Source organism: Ovis canadensis, chromosome 18, assembly GCF_042477335.2.
Source record: "Ovis canadensis isolate MfBH-ARS-UI-01 breed Bighorn chromosome 18, ARS-UI_OviCan_v2, whole genome shotgun sequence".
Lineage (NCBI taxonomy): Eukaryota > Metazoa > Chordata > Mammalia > Artiodactyla > Bovidae > Ovis > Ovis canadensis.
The window spans coordinates 44595-61641 of record NC_091262.1 but is presented as its reverse complement, the minus strand read 5'-3'; the positions used below and the strand labels follow the sequence as shown (position 1 = coordinate 61641).

General features: G+C 43.9%; 1 long non-coding RNA gene across 1 annotated transcript; it reads left to right on the top strand.

Annotated features, from left to right (window-relative positions):
• Positions 1 to 331: 331 nt before the first annotated feature.
• On the top strand, positions 332 to 14770 carry LOC138423112 (uncharacterized). The gene is made up of 6 exons (XR_011250133.1): positions 332 to 477; positions 1483 to 1556; positions 1987 to 2093; positions 3758 to 3891; positions 5941 to 6061; positions 12018 to 14770. It is a non-coding gene; the product is annotated as an uncharacterized lncRNA (long non-coding RNA).
• The last annotated feature ends 2277 nt before the right edge of the window (positions 14771 to 17047 follow it).

Sequence of the window (17047 nt, the reverse complement as noted above, 5' to 3'; positions counted from 1 at the left end):
TACGCTACAGAGGCTTGCTGCTCTGACAGAGCTCCCGGACCCTCTTCAAGCCTCTGCCCGCCAGGGTCTGGCTCTATAGAATATCATGGCTGTCCTAGGTCATCTTTGCTTTCTATAGTCATAGTTTTATCCCTAAATCATAGACAGATCAGCTGAGAAAAAGCTTGGATTGTCTCGGTGGGGTGGATTTGCTTGTCCTTGTGTTTCACCTGGAGGCAGTCGCGGTCCCGCGGGCCTGTCCTGGAAGGGGGCGTGGGGGTGGGGCGCACCGTGAGCGCGTCGGGGGCGGGGCCAACCTGGGCGGCTGGTCAGGAGCGCGGCTCACGTGAGCGGGTCTGGGGCGGGATGAACATGGCGGCGCGTCGGGGGCCAGGGCTCTCAGGGCTCGCCATTGCAGCTGGGAATGCTCGTTTTGTGGGCTCCTGGGTCCCCGTCGATTGGCATCCAGCGAGCAGAGCGCAGGGCTGTGGGCCACAGGTAAGGGAACTCAGACTGGGCGGAGCAGGGAACCATGTATTCTGCCCTCTTTGTTTGCAGTCTCGGAGCCGACTAAAATGGCGGTCGCAGAAAAGCCTCGCCTTTGGGGCCAAGGGTTTTACCGCTTTACCCCTTTGCATAAAGCTCAGACCCGCGCGGTTTTCCCAAGCAGCCTAGTGTATTGCTTCCTACAGGCCTGGAGAGGATAACAGGCAGGAAGGCCAGGGGTCTCCAGACAGAGAAAATAGACTGCAAGTGTCAGACGTTTTTTCCTCTCTCTTAAGAGGCCGGAGGAGACAAAAGAGTGCTGCATTTTTTTTCCTCCATCTTGATACAAATTTAAAAGGAGGTTTCTCAGAAAATTCTGTGTTGCCATGACCACTCCTGGCTCCACCTGAATTTAACTTTCCTCAAACCTTGAACTAAGCAATGCATTTTTCTTATGGAAATGTTTGTCTTAAGGTATGCTAATGTACTATGTATTTACCCAAGGCTCTGTCTTCAGGTCAGTTTCCCCTAAAGGCTCAGAAAAAACTTGACAAACCGGTATGTTTTACTCATACCTTGTTCTCTTAATCTATGTGAATGAAACTATATATTTGCTTGGAAATCTGCCTTTCTTCAAGATTCATGTCCATCATTTTATGGCCTGGGATGACTCATCTGCTGCCAATGTTATCTCAATGCATGCTGTGGGTGAGGGGCCTGGTGCCATTCTCTGACACATTGTCTTTCTTTCATTAGCAGACTGCTAGTGGCTCTATAACATCTGGCTAAAGACTAGCAGGGGGTACTCTTTCTTCCCCCTTTTACTGTCTATGTCAGCAGCTCTCTCGATCTCTTTTATATTTTAATAAAACTTTTTAACAGAAAACCTCTGAGCCATCAAGCTTCGTCACTTGCCCTGGATTGAATTCTCCTCTGGAGTCCAAGAATGCTGGCATCTTTTGTGGTTTAGCAACCACCTTTCAGCCTTTTGTAATTCATATTGAATCTTCATTTCAGATTGAAGATGCATTCCATGGTATTGCCAACTGAAGCCTTTTCATCGCTATGGAGTATCTGTCCATGTCTTTAAGGTATTTTTCAGCAATCATGTATCATTTCCAGTGTGCCAGTCTTGTTATCCTCATTCTGTCCATAGCAAAGTCTTTTATTAATGTTGACATGACTGAAAGGGAATCGTTTGTTTAAATTCCTTTTCAGATTGTTATTTGCTGGTGTATACAGATAACACTGTGTCATCATCCATTTGTATCAGTTTGGACAGCTTGATAGTTGTCTTTAGTTTCTTTAATTTCTCATAATTTAAGATGACCCTGGCTCATATATTTACAGTCTCACCCCTAGTCTCAGTCATTTCTTCAAAGAACTGTCCCTTTTTTTAACATTACATTATTTTTGACTGTGCTGGGTCTTTATTGCTCGTTTGTCTAGTTGTAGTGAGCAGAGGCTACCCTCTAGTTGCTGTGCCATGGCTTCTCATTGCAGTGCTTTCTCTGTTTGCAGAACTTGGGCTCTGGAGCATGCAAACTTCTAGAGTTGTTCAAGGGCTTCGTTGCCCCTGGGCGTGTGGGATCTCCTACACAGGAATTGAACCCGTGTTCCCTGCATCGGTAGGCAGATTCTTTACCACCGGGCCATCGGAGATGTTTCCTGTTCCCTTTTATTAGAGAATGATATTTAAAACATACATGTAGGAGCTCAATATGCTCAGCTGACAAATACATGGATATATATATACATGTATTCCAGCTCACCTTTGAACATATTCAGTTAAAGGTAATTTGTGATGTCTCCAACCTGATCCACCACGACATGGACATTGTAACGTTTCCTTTTGTTTATCTGTAACTTTGCATTCCAATGGTAAGATACCTGGCTTCCACCGCTTGTCATACACAGAATTCAGTGCTTGTCCCACGTGGTTACTGAAAAAAAACTGTCAGATTGTCTTTCAAAGGGGGCTCTGCATGCATTGCACCAGTATCTTGAGTATGTTTTTGTATGATAGTTTACTATCAGTATACCCTCAGTGGCCAGGTGTCTATTTCAGTCGCTACCAATTATGAATGGGCTTGTTTGCTCTAGTGTTCTTGGACAATTCGAATACAGTTTCTTTGTCAGATATGCATTGTTTTAGGAAAACAGTTTTACTGATTGTTGGCTGTGTTGCATCTTTGTGTGTGGGCTTTTCTCTAGTTTTGGTGAGCATGGGCCATAACTAGTGGTTTGCAGGCTTCTCACTGCAGTGTCTCCTCTTGTTGAGGGGCACAGGCTCACGGGCTTCAGTGGCTGCAGCATGTGAACTCGGCATCGTGGCTTCCAGGATCTAGAGCACAGGCTCGGCAGTTGTGGCACACGGGCTCCATAGGATGTGGGATCTTCCCATCCTAGGGATCGCACATGCATCTCCAGCACCGGGGGGTGGATTCTTTACTATGGAACCACCAGGGCATATTTTAGATTCTAGTTTTCCACACATGTATCTAGTGAAAGAGGCCAGGATCAAGAGGCATGGCAGCTGGGAATCCTCAGCCCCAGCTCTGGTGTGCTATCCAAAGCTCTGGGGCCTTTGGTGAGCAGCTCAGCTTCCCTGGGACTGTTTCCTCCCATCAGAAATGCCCTGCTTTTGGACTGTAGCCCACCAAGCTCCTCTGTCCCTGGGATTTCTGAGACCAGAGTACTGCAGGTGGTGCCATTTCCTTCTCTGCTGCTGCTGCTGCTGCTGCGTCGCTTCAGTCGTGCCTGACTCTGCGCGACCCCATAGACAGCAGCCTACCAGGCTCCTCTGTCCCTGGGATTCTCCAGGCAAGAACACTGGAGTGGGTTGCCATGTCCTTCTCCAGTGCATGAAAGTGAAAAGTGAAAGTGAAGCCACTCAGTGAAGTCGTGTCCGTCTCTTAGTGACCCCGGGGTTGCAGCCTACCAGGCTCCTCTGTCCGTGGGATTCTCCAGGCAATGGTACTGGAGTGGGCTGCCATTGCCTTCTCTGATTTCCTTCTCTGCAAGATAGCGTTTTGAAGATATTTTCTCCTGGATATTGCTTTTGATGAAGGAAGAGGGATCCCTTCCAGGGCTTGAGAGTGAGTTCTTGTCTGACACTGGGCAATGAGTTGTCTGAGGAGAGGAGTGCTGTCCAAGCGAGAGGCTTTATTGGGAAGGGCTGCCGGGGTGGAGGGCAGGAGGGTGAGGGAAACGGAGAGAACCACTCTGTCATGTGGCTCACTGTCTCAGGTTTTATGGTCATCGGGTTAATTTCTGGTTTGTCTCTTGCCAGGCATTCTGAATTGGGATCTCTCTTGGGGGCACACACATCACTCAGCTGAGATGGATTCCAGCGAAGTGGATCCTGGGAGGTTGGTAGGACCTCTGAACTGGAGCCTCCCATCACCTGACCTCTCCAGAATTCTGGTTGGTGGTAGCTTGTTCGTTCCTTGTTCCTTCCCAGGCCCTCCTGTTGTAAGATGACTCCTGCAAGTGTTTTCTTTTCTCTGTTGCCTGGCCGGGGTGGGTGGTCCGTGGTTCATTTAACAGTTTGTTTTTGGTTCTCTCGAGTAAGGTCCTCCACAGGGTAAATGTATGAAATGATAAAAGGCAATGTTTTAACTAATTTGTATTCATAATTTGGTAAGTTGGCTTGTTTTGTGTATGTTAGACCTGATCACCAGACCAACGGTCATGTAGAACTTTAGTAGTTTTCTAAAATTCTATAGTTTTTAAAATGGAGTTACCTTGTTGCAAAGTTTGTGTTTATGTTCATATTTTTTTAAACAGTTATTTCTTTTTAGTTGATTGATCATTGCTTTACAATATTGGTTTGATTTGTCATACATCCACATGAATTAACCATAGGTGTACCTATGTCCTCTTACTCTTGAATCTCCCTCCCATTTCACACCCATTCCCACCACTCCGGGTTACTACTGAGCCCCAGTTTGAGTTCCCTGAATCATACAGCAAATTCCCATTGGTTGTCTATTTACAAATGTAGGTGTACCTGCACCCATGCTGCTCTCTCCATTCATCTCACCCTCTCCCTCTTGTTCTCCACCCTCGTCTGTAAGTCTGTTCTCTATGTCTGCACCTCCATTGCTGCTCTGTGAACAGACTCGTCAGTACCATCCTTCTAGATTACATGTTTTTCTCTCTTTGACTGACTTCCCTCCCCTTTATTAGAACAAACTCAAATGTGTTCCTTTTTATGGCTGCATTCCATGCAGGCTCTGATTGTTCCTTAGCCATGTTTTGCGGAGGGTCATGGAGCTATTCTGCTCCATTTCAGTTTGGGCTTCCAGTCTGAGTGCTCGCAGCAGAGCTGCTTCTGGGTGAGCCCTCTGAGGTCTGTGAGCACCGGGCTGCCCGCTCTTCTCTTGTGGCCCGCAGGGGGCGCCAAAGCCCCCTCTGACCCGCGGGCGCAGGACGCTTTGCCTTTAGACTCTGCTCCGTGAGCAGCTGGCGGGAGCTTTGTCTCCTCAGGACCATCAGGGCTCAGGCTTCTGGATAACAGGGCTGCATCCAGGCTGAGAGGAGCAGGGTTGCCTCAGTGCCCACCAGCAGGGAGGCGCTGCAAGAGCGGAAAATGAGGATGGAGTGGACGTTTCCTGTGTCCAGCTGAGGGCTGACTGGAGGTCCATCTCAGAGGACTCAGGGGGAAAGAGCTCCGTGTGCAAAGCGGTGGGTTTTCAGTTAGATTTGCGTTAGATGATGTAGAGGATGAACACTGATGTTCTTCCGTGTAGGTGGCCATTTTCCTGTCACTGTTTCTTGAGAAGACTGTCCTTTCCTCTTCGCTCGTTCCTGGTTTGATTTTCAGGAACTGACCATGTACGGGTGGGTTCGTTTCTGGGCTCTCTATTCTCTCCTGGAGTCCATGTGTCTGTGTTCCTGCCAGTTCCTCACTGTGGTGGTCACTACAGCTCCGTGATGTAGTTTGAAGAGGGATAGGAAGATGCCTCCAGCTGTGTTCCTCTTTCTCAGAGTCTTTTTGGCCGTTTAAGGTCCTGTTCAACAGTAGCAGTCTAATATGAGGAATACTTCTATTTCTGTGAAAAATGCCATTGAATATTATTTTGTGATTGCAGTCCGTGTATTTGTTGATGACTTTGGTTGGAATGGACCTTTTAATTCCTCATTGTTCCAGTGCATGAGCGTGGAACAGTTTTCTGTGTATTTGTGTTTTCTTTGGTTTCTTTATCAGTGCTTTCTAGTTTTCTGACTACTGGTCTTTTATGTTCTTGATTAAGTTTGTTGCTAGATGTTTTATTTAAGTGGAATTTTCTTAATATTTTTTTCTGATTGTTATTAGTGTGTAGAAATGCAAGTGATTTCTGGACTGTAAATGGTAGTATTTTATATGATTGTAAATTGATCCGAAATGATTCCGCTTTACTGAATGTAGCCTAACAACTTTTTGTGAAGTGATGTGGAACATTTTATCTGTAAGATCTGTTTCTCCTGCAGTAGGTCATCCAGAGGACCCAAGACATGGTGGTTACTAATAGACTTCCCACAGTACTTCTTCATTCCACGTGGACTCCTTCACGGGCAGTGAGCATCGCAGCTTCCCTTGAACTTCATCTGGGTAAGTCTTGGCCTGTATCAGAAAGTTTCCTGCCTGTCTGCTCTAAATTTCTTTTGTGGTATCGACATGGTTGTTTTGAAACCTAGTATACTTTCCAGTCATTTAAAATGTACAGAAAATGCCTAGCAATGGGAACAAGTGCTAGCATTTGCCACATCATCTAAAATACTCTATGTGTTTTATCCAAAATGGGTGCCTTCTTCAGAACCAGCACATAATCTCCAAAATCAGGAAATCATATGGTATCTACATTATAATGTAGTCCACCACCCCACTTCCACTTTTAGCAATTGTTCAAATGTATGAATATATCTTTTGTTTCCATCTTCATCCTGTTTTCTTTATTTAGAGTGTTACTGAGATTTTCAGTTATTTGGACAAACTTGATGGATTGAAAGCAGACATGGTGAATAAGGGTTCTGGGTGGCCTTTCCTATGTGGATTTTTTTTTTCACTGAAGATGGTTTTAATATTTATTCATGTTGTAACATGTATGAATCCTGCATTCTTTCTCCCCCCATAGTAATTAAAAATAAATAATATGCCATTTACCGTTTAGATATTTGTAAGCATACAGTGTTGTAGCAGACAACCTTTTCTTGTTTTGCAAACCAGTTTAATAATGTGCACCTTATGCGTGCTTTGGAGAAACTCAGGAAACTGAGTCAGTGACTGAAATGGCCCAAGATATCACCTTAGATTCCATCTTCATCTGAAAACAAAACAGGCACTTCCTGGTGGTCCAGTGGCTGAGACTGGACACTCCCAAAGAAGGAGGCCCAGGTTCATTCCCTGATCCAAGAACTAGATCTCCCATGCCACAACGGAGAATTTGCATGTTGTAGCTAGGTATCTGGCTTGCCTCAATGAAGGTCGACCTGGCACAGCCAAATTAAAAAAGAAACAAATATTAAAAAAAAATACAACCAAAGGAAAGGAAGGGTATGGTGGTTGTGCAGATTTACGGCTTAGCTTTCCCTATCGATAGAAAAGAAAAAAGAGTTTCAAAAGACTGTGTCTCATCCTTCTATCTGGCATATAGAGAGGATTCCTTTGAAATGAGATTTCTCTGGTAAATGTGACTCACAGAAGAGCTGTCTTGAACTTGGGTTTCAGAGATGATCATGTGTCCTCTAAAAAAATAAAAGTTAATTGGGTCCAACTAATCCTCATGCTGAGGTGGTATATTTTGTGGTAGCATTTGCTCCCCTTCACTTTGGATGTATCCCCATTTGTTTACACTGTCATCTACTGAAGACATCCTGATATTTGAAAGTTTTTAGTTATTACAAGTAGAGCTGTTGTATATAATCATGCGATACTTTTTTGTCTGGACATGTTTTCAAAGCTGTTTAGTAAGTGCTAGCCATGTAGTATTCAGGTCACAGGAGAGCCTTGTTTAGCTGTGGAAACATCCAGCTATGTTTCTCTGTGGCTTGTGGGATCTTCTGGGGTAACAGATCGAACTAGAGTGTCTTGCATTGTCAGGCAGATTCTTTACCACTGAGCCACTCGAGAAGCTGTGCCCTACCCCCTTTTTTTGAGTTTACTGGATCTAATAGGTGTGCAGTGCTACCTCACTGTTATTTTAGTTTGTAATTTCCTAATGATATGTGATTTTGAGTCTTTTTGATAGGCTTATTTACTATCTTTATATTTTTGTAGGCCAGATGTTTAGGTGTATACATTTTTTATGAGATTGTTCTAGATTTTTTGGTATATTTGGAGTACAATCCTTTATCAGATATATATTTTATAAATATATTTTCCTTTGGCTTGTGTTTAAGTTTTGTGAATAAGGTTTTTCACAGTTTAAATTTCTAATTTTTAAAGTTGATGTTATATATGTTTTATGTCCGTTTTTGGATAGACTTTAGTGTGTTGTTGTTGTTGTTAAATTTTATAAGCAGAAGTGAGGTACCGTAGATACAGTTTTAAGTTAAGCTGAGGTACCATAGATACAGTTTTGCCTTTTGTCTGTTGAGAAGTTTGAGTGAGTTTGGTGTACACTGTAACATTATGTCTACATTCATTTGACTGGATATAGCTTCCAATTATTTGTCTAATTGGTTTTGGAGATATCACGGGAAGTCAGTTTTTCCAAGGGAAACTGAGGTCCATGAAACATGAACTCTTTTCGATCGGTCGGAATCACTCTCTGCTATTTCTGACAGATTTGACTTGTTTGGATATCTCATATGAGTGGAATCACAGCACGTTTGTCTTTTTTTGGTCTGGTTTATTTCATTTAATCTAATGACCATAAGGTTTGTCCACATTGTCGCATTGTCAGAATTACTGACTCTGAAGGGCCGAATCAGATTCCATTGTGTGTATACCACAGTTTGTTTATGGAATTGGCTGCCATGGACACTTAGATTGCTTCTGTTTGTTTGCCAGTGTTGAATCATGCTGTTGTGAGTATGACGGAAGAAGTATCCATTTTTTCAGCCCCCTTTCCCAATCCTTTTGGGTACATAGCATGAATTGGAATCAAACTATGTATTTATTCCACGTGTTCGTTTTGGAGTCATTTCTGTAATGTCTTGCAGAGTGACAGCACCATTTAATGTACTTTTTCGTATGGTGGAATACCGTTCAAGCTTCTGAATATACCTTGTGTTGCATATTCAGTCTCCCACCAACGGACACTTGAATGAGTTCTACCTTTGAGCTATCGTGAATGTCACTATGAATATTTGTGTACCAGTTTTTGTTTGAATTATTAACAAATACATTACTATATATAAAAGAAGCCACAAGGACCTACTGTACAGTTTAGGAAACTATTAAATATCTTATGATAATGTATAATGGAAGAGAATCTCAAAAGGAATATATGAAAAGCACATAATAACCATGATATTTATTGTGCCAACACTATGAGTTATCATAGCACTACTCAACGTGTATTTATACATGTCACTAAAACATTCACATCTGTAAGGATATTATAAAAAATTATATAAAAAATCAAGAATTCAAACAGAGAATAAATAAACTTCCTGTCATTGCTCGTCATCATTTATACACTCATACTACCTGCAACACTCATTTTATAAGTGCTGGACTAGCAATTGACATTCTTGTAAACCAAGAGATTGTGAAGGTGTAAGGAAATATAACTTATTGAATTCCTTAATGAAGGATTATAGAACTCTATGTCCATGAAGTGAATGAAATTCCATTTTATTGAGCCACATTCTTACTAGAGTGATGAGCCTCCACCCCACCCAACGTTAGTTCACAATGAAATCCTGCAGTCCTCTGGCCTCAATGTCTGCTTCCTGCTACCGAGAAAGAAAAGATGAGGAAGTCCTGACAAAACCGATGCTATTTTTCTTTTTCTGATTTGTATTTTATCTCAGGGCTTGGCAAAAAGAGGGCCCAACGTGTTTTTAGAGTTCTATCCCAAGGGTTCCTCCAGCATGTTCCCTATGTTGACAAACTGCTGATTATTTTCAACAAAGGACAATGATCTGCACTTCACTATCTGTTGCTTGAGCTGGAATAGCGGGCATCCCTTGAAGTGCAGTCCTTCATGCGGAAGTAGGCATCCCTGAAGCAGTAGTATAAGAGGAACACATTTATCATGTAGACATCGCATCCCATGCAGTTGTAATAATTTTTCAGTTATACCCGTCATCATCGGAGGAACTGACTTGTCCCAGTAATAACGAGAGTACCCAGGATCACAGTTCCTTGACTTATGAGTACTTCCTATGAGTACCCTTATGAGTACTTCTTCCAATGTTGTTTCTCCTACTTTGGTCATGAACAGTAGAAGCTGATGGCAGTGGTCCTTGAAATGTATGTCGATTCCCAGGTGGCACAGTCAGTAAATAATCTGCCTACCAGTGCAGGAGGTGGAAGTGATGTGGGTTTGATCCCTGGTTCAGGAAGATACCAATTCATACGCATGTTTTATGTGAACCAGTTTGATACTCATGAGTTTTTTCTTCTGTATACAGAAAAGCAAATGCTGTTCAAGGACACTGAAAGAACCCTGATTTCGAAAATCAGATCTGTATTGTGAACAATGCTTAGATATCCGTGAATCGAAGCATAGTATTATGCCTATCATCCTTGTATTTCCCTCAGTGAAATATGTTGAGGAAAACTCTTCATTCAGGGTCTAGATTCACGAAGAAGCTAAATAGCATTCATCCTTTACGTTGACAACTGTGAATTTAAATCTCCTGTGAATCCTATGTGACAACCACACATACCAACATGAGTTATTAGTATTATATCAATATTTTTAGTCCTATTGTATGTCAACTAAAAAAATCAATATATAATTGTACATGAAGTCAAGACATAAAGTCAGTGCAAATACAAAATGTTCCATCCTTTGAGAAAGGGAGAAAAACATCTCTGTGCTTAGCCTATTGCATTTTATGTATTAGATCCTTAAGTAGTTTATTCACCACACCCTATGAATGATTCACAAATCTTCAGAGAAGAAAGGGTCATTTCTCTTAAACAATGAGTAGTTCAACTCTTCTCAAAGCAAAGTCATAAGTGAGTCTAATTTTGCGTGAGACCATGAAAACTCAGTGTTTTCATTATGCTTGTGCTTATGATGGGAGGAGGTCTGAGAAGGCACTTCTGAAGGATTATTCATACCAGTCGTTCTCATATGTATTGAGTCTTTAAAGGTCGAATCACCGAGGTGTTGCTTCTACACTTGTACTAGGCTGAGCAGCAACATTCCCTTTCTCCCTAAGTGCAGTAGACGTCTGTCTTCTGTCCTCTGGAGTATGTATTGCTTGAGCTCACCACAGCCTAGTAGATGGAAATCGTCAGGATATTCTGGAAACCCTTTTTATTTCAGTCTGCTCAGGAGGTTACCACTGCTGCAAACCTCTGGATTTTACCAAGCGCTTTTAACAACCTCAGATGAAGGATACAAGTCAACACTCGTGACAGCCACGGGCTTCCATGGCCTATCCATGATTGTTGGCTTTGCTTTCATAATCATCCTGTTTCTTATACCAACTAAACTGTCACTGTATTTTTTAATTACCATTTTATCTTTGATGGTTTTTAGATCTATTATGGATTTTCCTATATATCTTCACTCATCGGTGAGGGTCTTATGTTAGTAGTAGTTACGACAACTGACTTCCAGTCAGTTAGCTCTGGCAGAATAGAAAAAAGAATGACCCATTGTATATTATTAATATTATGTATCAATATATTATTCGTTTTATTGTTTGCAGTCATCCACTTCCAAGTTTCCGAAATAAACTTTCAGAAAAATCACATCCTTTTGAATGTCCGTTTGACTGAATAGGAGCACGGAAATGCTATTCCATAAAATTGTTTACAGTTTCCATTCCATTCCTCCTGTTTGATGTAGATATCGGCCTTTGGTTCTATCACTAGCTTTGCAAGTAAAAAAAAATTAGAGCTCGTATGGTAATTTTACTGTTAGCAATAAGTTTAGCATAAAATGAACACAGAAGAGGTTACAGTAGACCAAATATGAAAGTCAGTTTAAAAGAAAACATAGTGTTGAATGTTTACAGTAGGAATATAGTTATGAAGTTCCTTTATTATTATTCTATCCTTTCCGTTTCTTTTGCAGGGGTGTTAATGTACAGATTCCAGTACTATGGCTAGAGTGAATAATAATATCATTATTCTTGAGAGCAACTCTACTAAGTCTTCACGCTCATGTCACTCAAGGTTTTTTAATACCTATTATGTTAGTCGTGTTTGTAGTTTGTGAAGTCACATAAGTTGCATTCATTCAAGCAATAGTATCAAACAGCAATAGCATCAATTATAGATGTGAATCGATATCGAATGTGAATCCATTTCACTGTGACAAGTTATTATTGTAGATATTCTATTCATGCCAGTAACAAAGCTGTGCAGAAATAATACAATGTTTATTAAAAAAATAAGATTTACTAATTTGTTTTTTTATTCTATTTCTTTTAAACAGATTGAATGACAACAGGCTCAACTTTTCATTCACTTGTATGACTATGAGCAGTTTGACCAAGTTGAAGAAGATGACTCGTTTGTAGTCTTCCTCATCAGCTCATTCCATCTACTGGCTTTAAAATCATTTAGTACAGAGCTCACCGTCTAGGTGTTCATCCAGTGTTTTGTTTGCTTATAATGCAGGATCATTTTAAAAGGAAAAGTATGTGTGTATGAGTTAGAGCTCTGATCCCAAGAGTCCATGTAGAAGCTTCCCCTGAGAAATGTATCGTTTTTGCACCAATGCTACTGAAATGTGTGAATGTGGTATACCACGCGTCCCAATAAGTGTAAACAGCTTCACAGGCTACTTATTTGAAATGACCAGTACTCATGACATTCCATTCAACTGAGGACTAAATATAGCCAACGTAGGCTGTGTTTGCCAAATAGACTTTGAAGTATTCTTCACACAGTCCTTCCTCGACGCCAGTTTTCAGATCGAAGAAACCCTTGCTCCATGAAGTTTGTGAACACATATACTCATGTTTTGTTTGAGATTTTAAAGTCATTCTTCAGTTTTGTTGGAGGAATGGTTCTGTATATGCCCCGTGGATCCCCAAATCCACTGATGTTCATGTGTCTTGGGGCTTCCCAGGTGGTTCTAGTGGTAAAGAACATGCAGAACATACCCATGCAGGAGACATGGGAGGTATGGATTCCATCCCTGGGGCAGGAAGATCTCCTGAGGGAGAGCATGGCAACCCCCTCCAGTATCTTTGCCTAGAGAATCTCATGGAGAGAGGAGCCTGGTGGGGCCTAGTCCATATGATCCCAAGGAGTTGGACACAATGTAAGTGACTTCGCACAGCACATGATTCGTTGTCATAGCTAATATAATGGAGATGACATAAAAAGAAGCACCAGCGGGCGAAAGTCAATATCCATCACTTTTAAACTTTGGAATGTATTGTGATATTTTACATCCATATTTGTATGACTTGATAGTTGGAGAATCGATGCATGTGAAGGCCTGGTTGTGTTATATGTATGTTGAGGGAAGATATATTTTTATGTGGTTTGACATATGGGTCCCATTTCATTCGTAGACATATGCATACTCATCACTTATCCTTATTTTTTTTGAAAAGACCATTGTTTGGAAAGGTTGTTGTCTAACCATGAAAGATGCTTGAAGTCTTGGGCTCCTTAGAGGAAGAATTCAACCCAGGGCCAGTGATGAGGCTTGATCAGTCAGAGCTTTTGTGTCCCAACGTTTTATTAAAGTATAAAAGAGAGAAAGCTTCTGACATAGACATCAGAAGGGGGCAGAAAGAGTGCCCCCTACTCATCTTTGGCTGGATGTTATCTAGCTACTAGCAGTCTACTCATTAGAGAAAGGAATGGCAGCAGACCCCTCACCCACAAGATATATGGAGATGACCGTGGCACCAGGTGAGTCATCCTGGGCCATAAAACGATTGATATGAGCAAATGGATAGCTTCATTCACATAGATCAGGAGAGCCATGTATGAGTAACGCATATTGGTTTGTCAAGTCAGTTCTGAGCCTTTAGGCAGAACCTACTTGAAGATAGAGTCTAGGCTAAATACATAGTACATTCACATAGCTTAAGGCAAACCTTTCCATAAGAAAAATGCCTTGGTCAGCTCAAAGTATGAGAAAAGTGAAGTTCAGGCGGAACCAGGTGTCATTATAGCAACACAGAATTGTAAGAGAAAACCTCTTTTTAAATTTGTATCAAGAAGGGGAAAAAAGATAACAGCTTGTTTCCTCCTGCCTCGGAAGCGACAGATAACAACTGTCTGACACTTGCACCCCATTTCCTCCCTTTGGAGACCCCTGGCCTTCCTGGCTGTTACCCTCTCAGTTTCATTCATTGAGCGTTTTCTGCCTTGTGAAACATTGGGCATAGAAGTATGTGTTTAGGGGTATTTCATCCAATTTCATTTAAATGCATATGTGAATTAGAAAGTTTGACATGCTGTTGCTTTGTATACCGATTGGGAAATGTGAGCCTCCAAGCTTAATTTAGTTTTTCATGTTCATTTTTCTTTTTAGGGGTACAAAGAAAAATAATATGACTGTTAAGATCAGCTTTTGTATTTTTTGCCAAATATGAATTGGGATCACATCGATCAGAGATGAGTCTGTGCATGAAAGCCCTAATAACTAATGCTAATTGACTTCACTACCATGGGATGTTTTCATATCTACCGAGGATTTACTTCATGTATTTCGATTTTAACTTTCTGTCTTACAGCCTTGTTTATAGATCAAAGCTATTTGAAATTGTCATCTGGTTTCAAATGGCTTGTGAGGTTATTCATGAGTGGTTTATAAAACCGAATGGATTGTACGTAGCCATACTTTGTTGTCATTCTATGAATTTGAAGAATGTCTGAAGAATGTCTGCAGTTATGCCTTAAAGATTCATACAATTGATGTCCAATATTTATCTCAATAGACTTGCTTTCAATTTGTAGTTTCCTATGCATATGTCTTTCTTTATGGATTTGGGTAGAACTTGTATTGGAACACTGAAAAATCTGTGATATCAACCCTGCTGACCTTCTTTCTGGTGGTCATCATTAAGATTTTCACGCTCACTGTCACTTTGTGCAATGCTATGGATCCTGGTGGAAACAGGTGTTGTTCATCCTACTTTTGTGAAGATTGAACTCATCGTAGAAAGTGGAATTTGTTGAAATATTTATGGTATAAATAAATCTTTTCTATATAATTACCCAGAGTCCTGGTGCGTATTTGATTGCTAAGTTATAAAATGTGTGAGATAGATGTGATCCATCAATGGCGACTGGATAAGTGGTGGAGAGGTATTTTGGTGATGCAAGAGATTTAAATGATGTGATCACAGTATTTATATCCCTTTTATGTGGATAATGGGTCTTGGATCCATGTTTCAAACCTTACAACCTCGTCTTTTGTTATGCATGGGAAGTGTCAAAAATGAAGAAGATGCGGGTAGGTACTTCAAGGGTAAGTATAGGGCTGAGGGCATGACTATGATGTGGGTTAGGGTTAGGATGTGGATAGGGGGTCAGGTTAGGGTAGGGTAAAGGTTAGAGTTCGTGGAACAGCCCTCCAAACTTGTTAGGGTGAGGTGTGAGGGTTCAGGATGAGGGTGAGGGTAAGGATTCAGGGTGAGGATTCAGGATGAGGGTGAGGGTTCAGGGAGAGGGTGAGGGTGAGGGTTCAGGGTGAAGGTCAGGGTTAGGGTTCGGGGTGAGCGTTCAGGGTGAAGGTGTGGGCCTCACATCTGATACAGGATTGTACTCCAAATATACCCATCCCTTCCCTTGAACAGACCTCTCCCTATGGGAGCCCTTGGCAGTGTGGAACTCACCGGCCTATAAGCCCTCCAAAAGGACGACTGGGGCCTAGGTGCAAAGGCAATGCAGGAGTGGAGCTGAGGCCAGGAAGGCGCCAGTGGTGTCTGCCAACTTTGCAAAGGCTGCTCCTTCCTGGGTAGGAAGCCTAGCAGCGAGGCAAGTGTGGCCAAGGTTCGCCCAGGGCAGAGCAGCCTCGCGCCAGGAACTCTGCCAGATCTGGCCTCTGAGCAGAGCTGGAGCTCTGCCATCCTGGGGGCGCACTCTGCTCCGCCCAAGCCCTAAGGCGGCTGGGCTGCTTCATCTTCCCCCTGGGAAGCTAGATTCCCAAATGCTGTTCACTCGGCTTCCAGGCGCCGGCTCCCTGCCCCTCCGTCCGGTCTAGGATCAGGGGCTGCTTCCCCTGACCTGGGGCTGTGGGCGGGAGCCCAGACACACAGGGGCAGGACCCAACCACCTGCACACGTCTCTGCTCCGAGGAGAGCGCTAGGGAACCTACCTGTGTGAGGCAGCTGCTCGGCGCCCACGGAGTCAGCCTCCGGGTGTGCGGGGCTGCAGACCCCAGCCAGGGGCCCTGGGAGCCTGGTGCTCTCTGTGAGGCGCTCAGTCTGGGCGTCCAAGCAACCGATGGAGGAGCCCTGCAGTTGCCCTTTCCTTCCCTCTGACAGAGCTCTCCCTGCTAGAGCCCTGGGCAGTGTGCAAGACACCGGCCCCTAAGCCCTCCCCAAGGACGCCTGGGGCTTAGGTGCAAAGGCAAGGCAGGAGCGGAGCTGAGGCCAGGAAGGCGCCAGTGGCTTGTCCCAGCTTTGCGCAGCCTGCTCCTTCCTGGGCAGGAAGCCTAGCAGGGAGGCAAGTCTGGGTAAGGCTCGCCCAGGGCAGAGCAGCCTCACGCCAGGAACTCTGACAGATCGGGCCTCTGAGCAGAGCTGGAGCTCTGCCCTACTGGAGGCGCACTTGGCTCTGGCCAAGCAGGGCTTTAGCCGCCCGCGGCTGGGCTGCATCTGCTTCCCCTGGGGAAGCTCGCTTCCCCACATACTATTCACTCGGCTTCAAGGCGGAGGCGCGCTGCGCCTCCTGCCGGTCTCGGCAGCTTCACCTGAGCTGGGGTGGGAGGTGGAGGCCACACACGCAGGGGCAGGCCCCAACCAGCTGCACATGTCTCTGCTGGGGAGGAGAGCGCCAGGGAACCTCCGTGTGTGAGTCAACTGCTGGGTGCCCACGGAGTCAGCCTCCAGGTGTGCGGGGCTGCAGACCCCAGCCAGGGGCCCTGGGAGCCTGTTATCTCCGTGCTGCTCTGAGTCTGGGCGGCCAAGAACGGCTGAAGGTGCCCTGCAGTTGCCCTTCCCTTCCCTCTCGCAGAGCTCTCCCTGCTGGAGCCCTTGGCAGTGTGCAACCCACCGTCCCCTAAGCCATCCACAAAGATGTCTGGGGCCTAGATGCAAAGGCAGTGCTTGAGCAGAGCTGAGTCCAGGAAGGCGCCAGTGGTGTCTCCCAGCCTCGCGCAGCCTGCTCCTTCCTGGGCAGGAAGCCTAGCAGCGAGGCAAGTCAGGGCAATGCTGGTCCAGGGCAAAGCTGCCTCGCGCCAGGAACTCTGCCAGATCGGGACTCTGAGCAGAGCTGGAGCTGTGCCGTACTGGAAGCGCACTCGGATCCGCCCAAGCATGGTTTGTAGCCGCA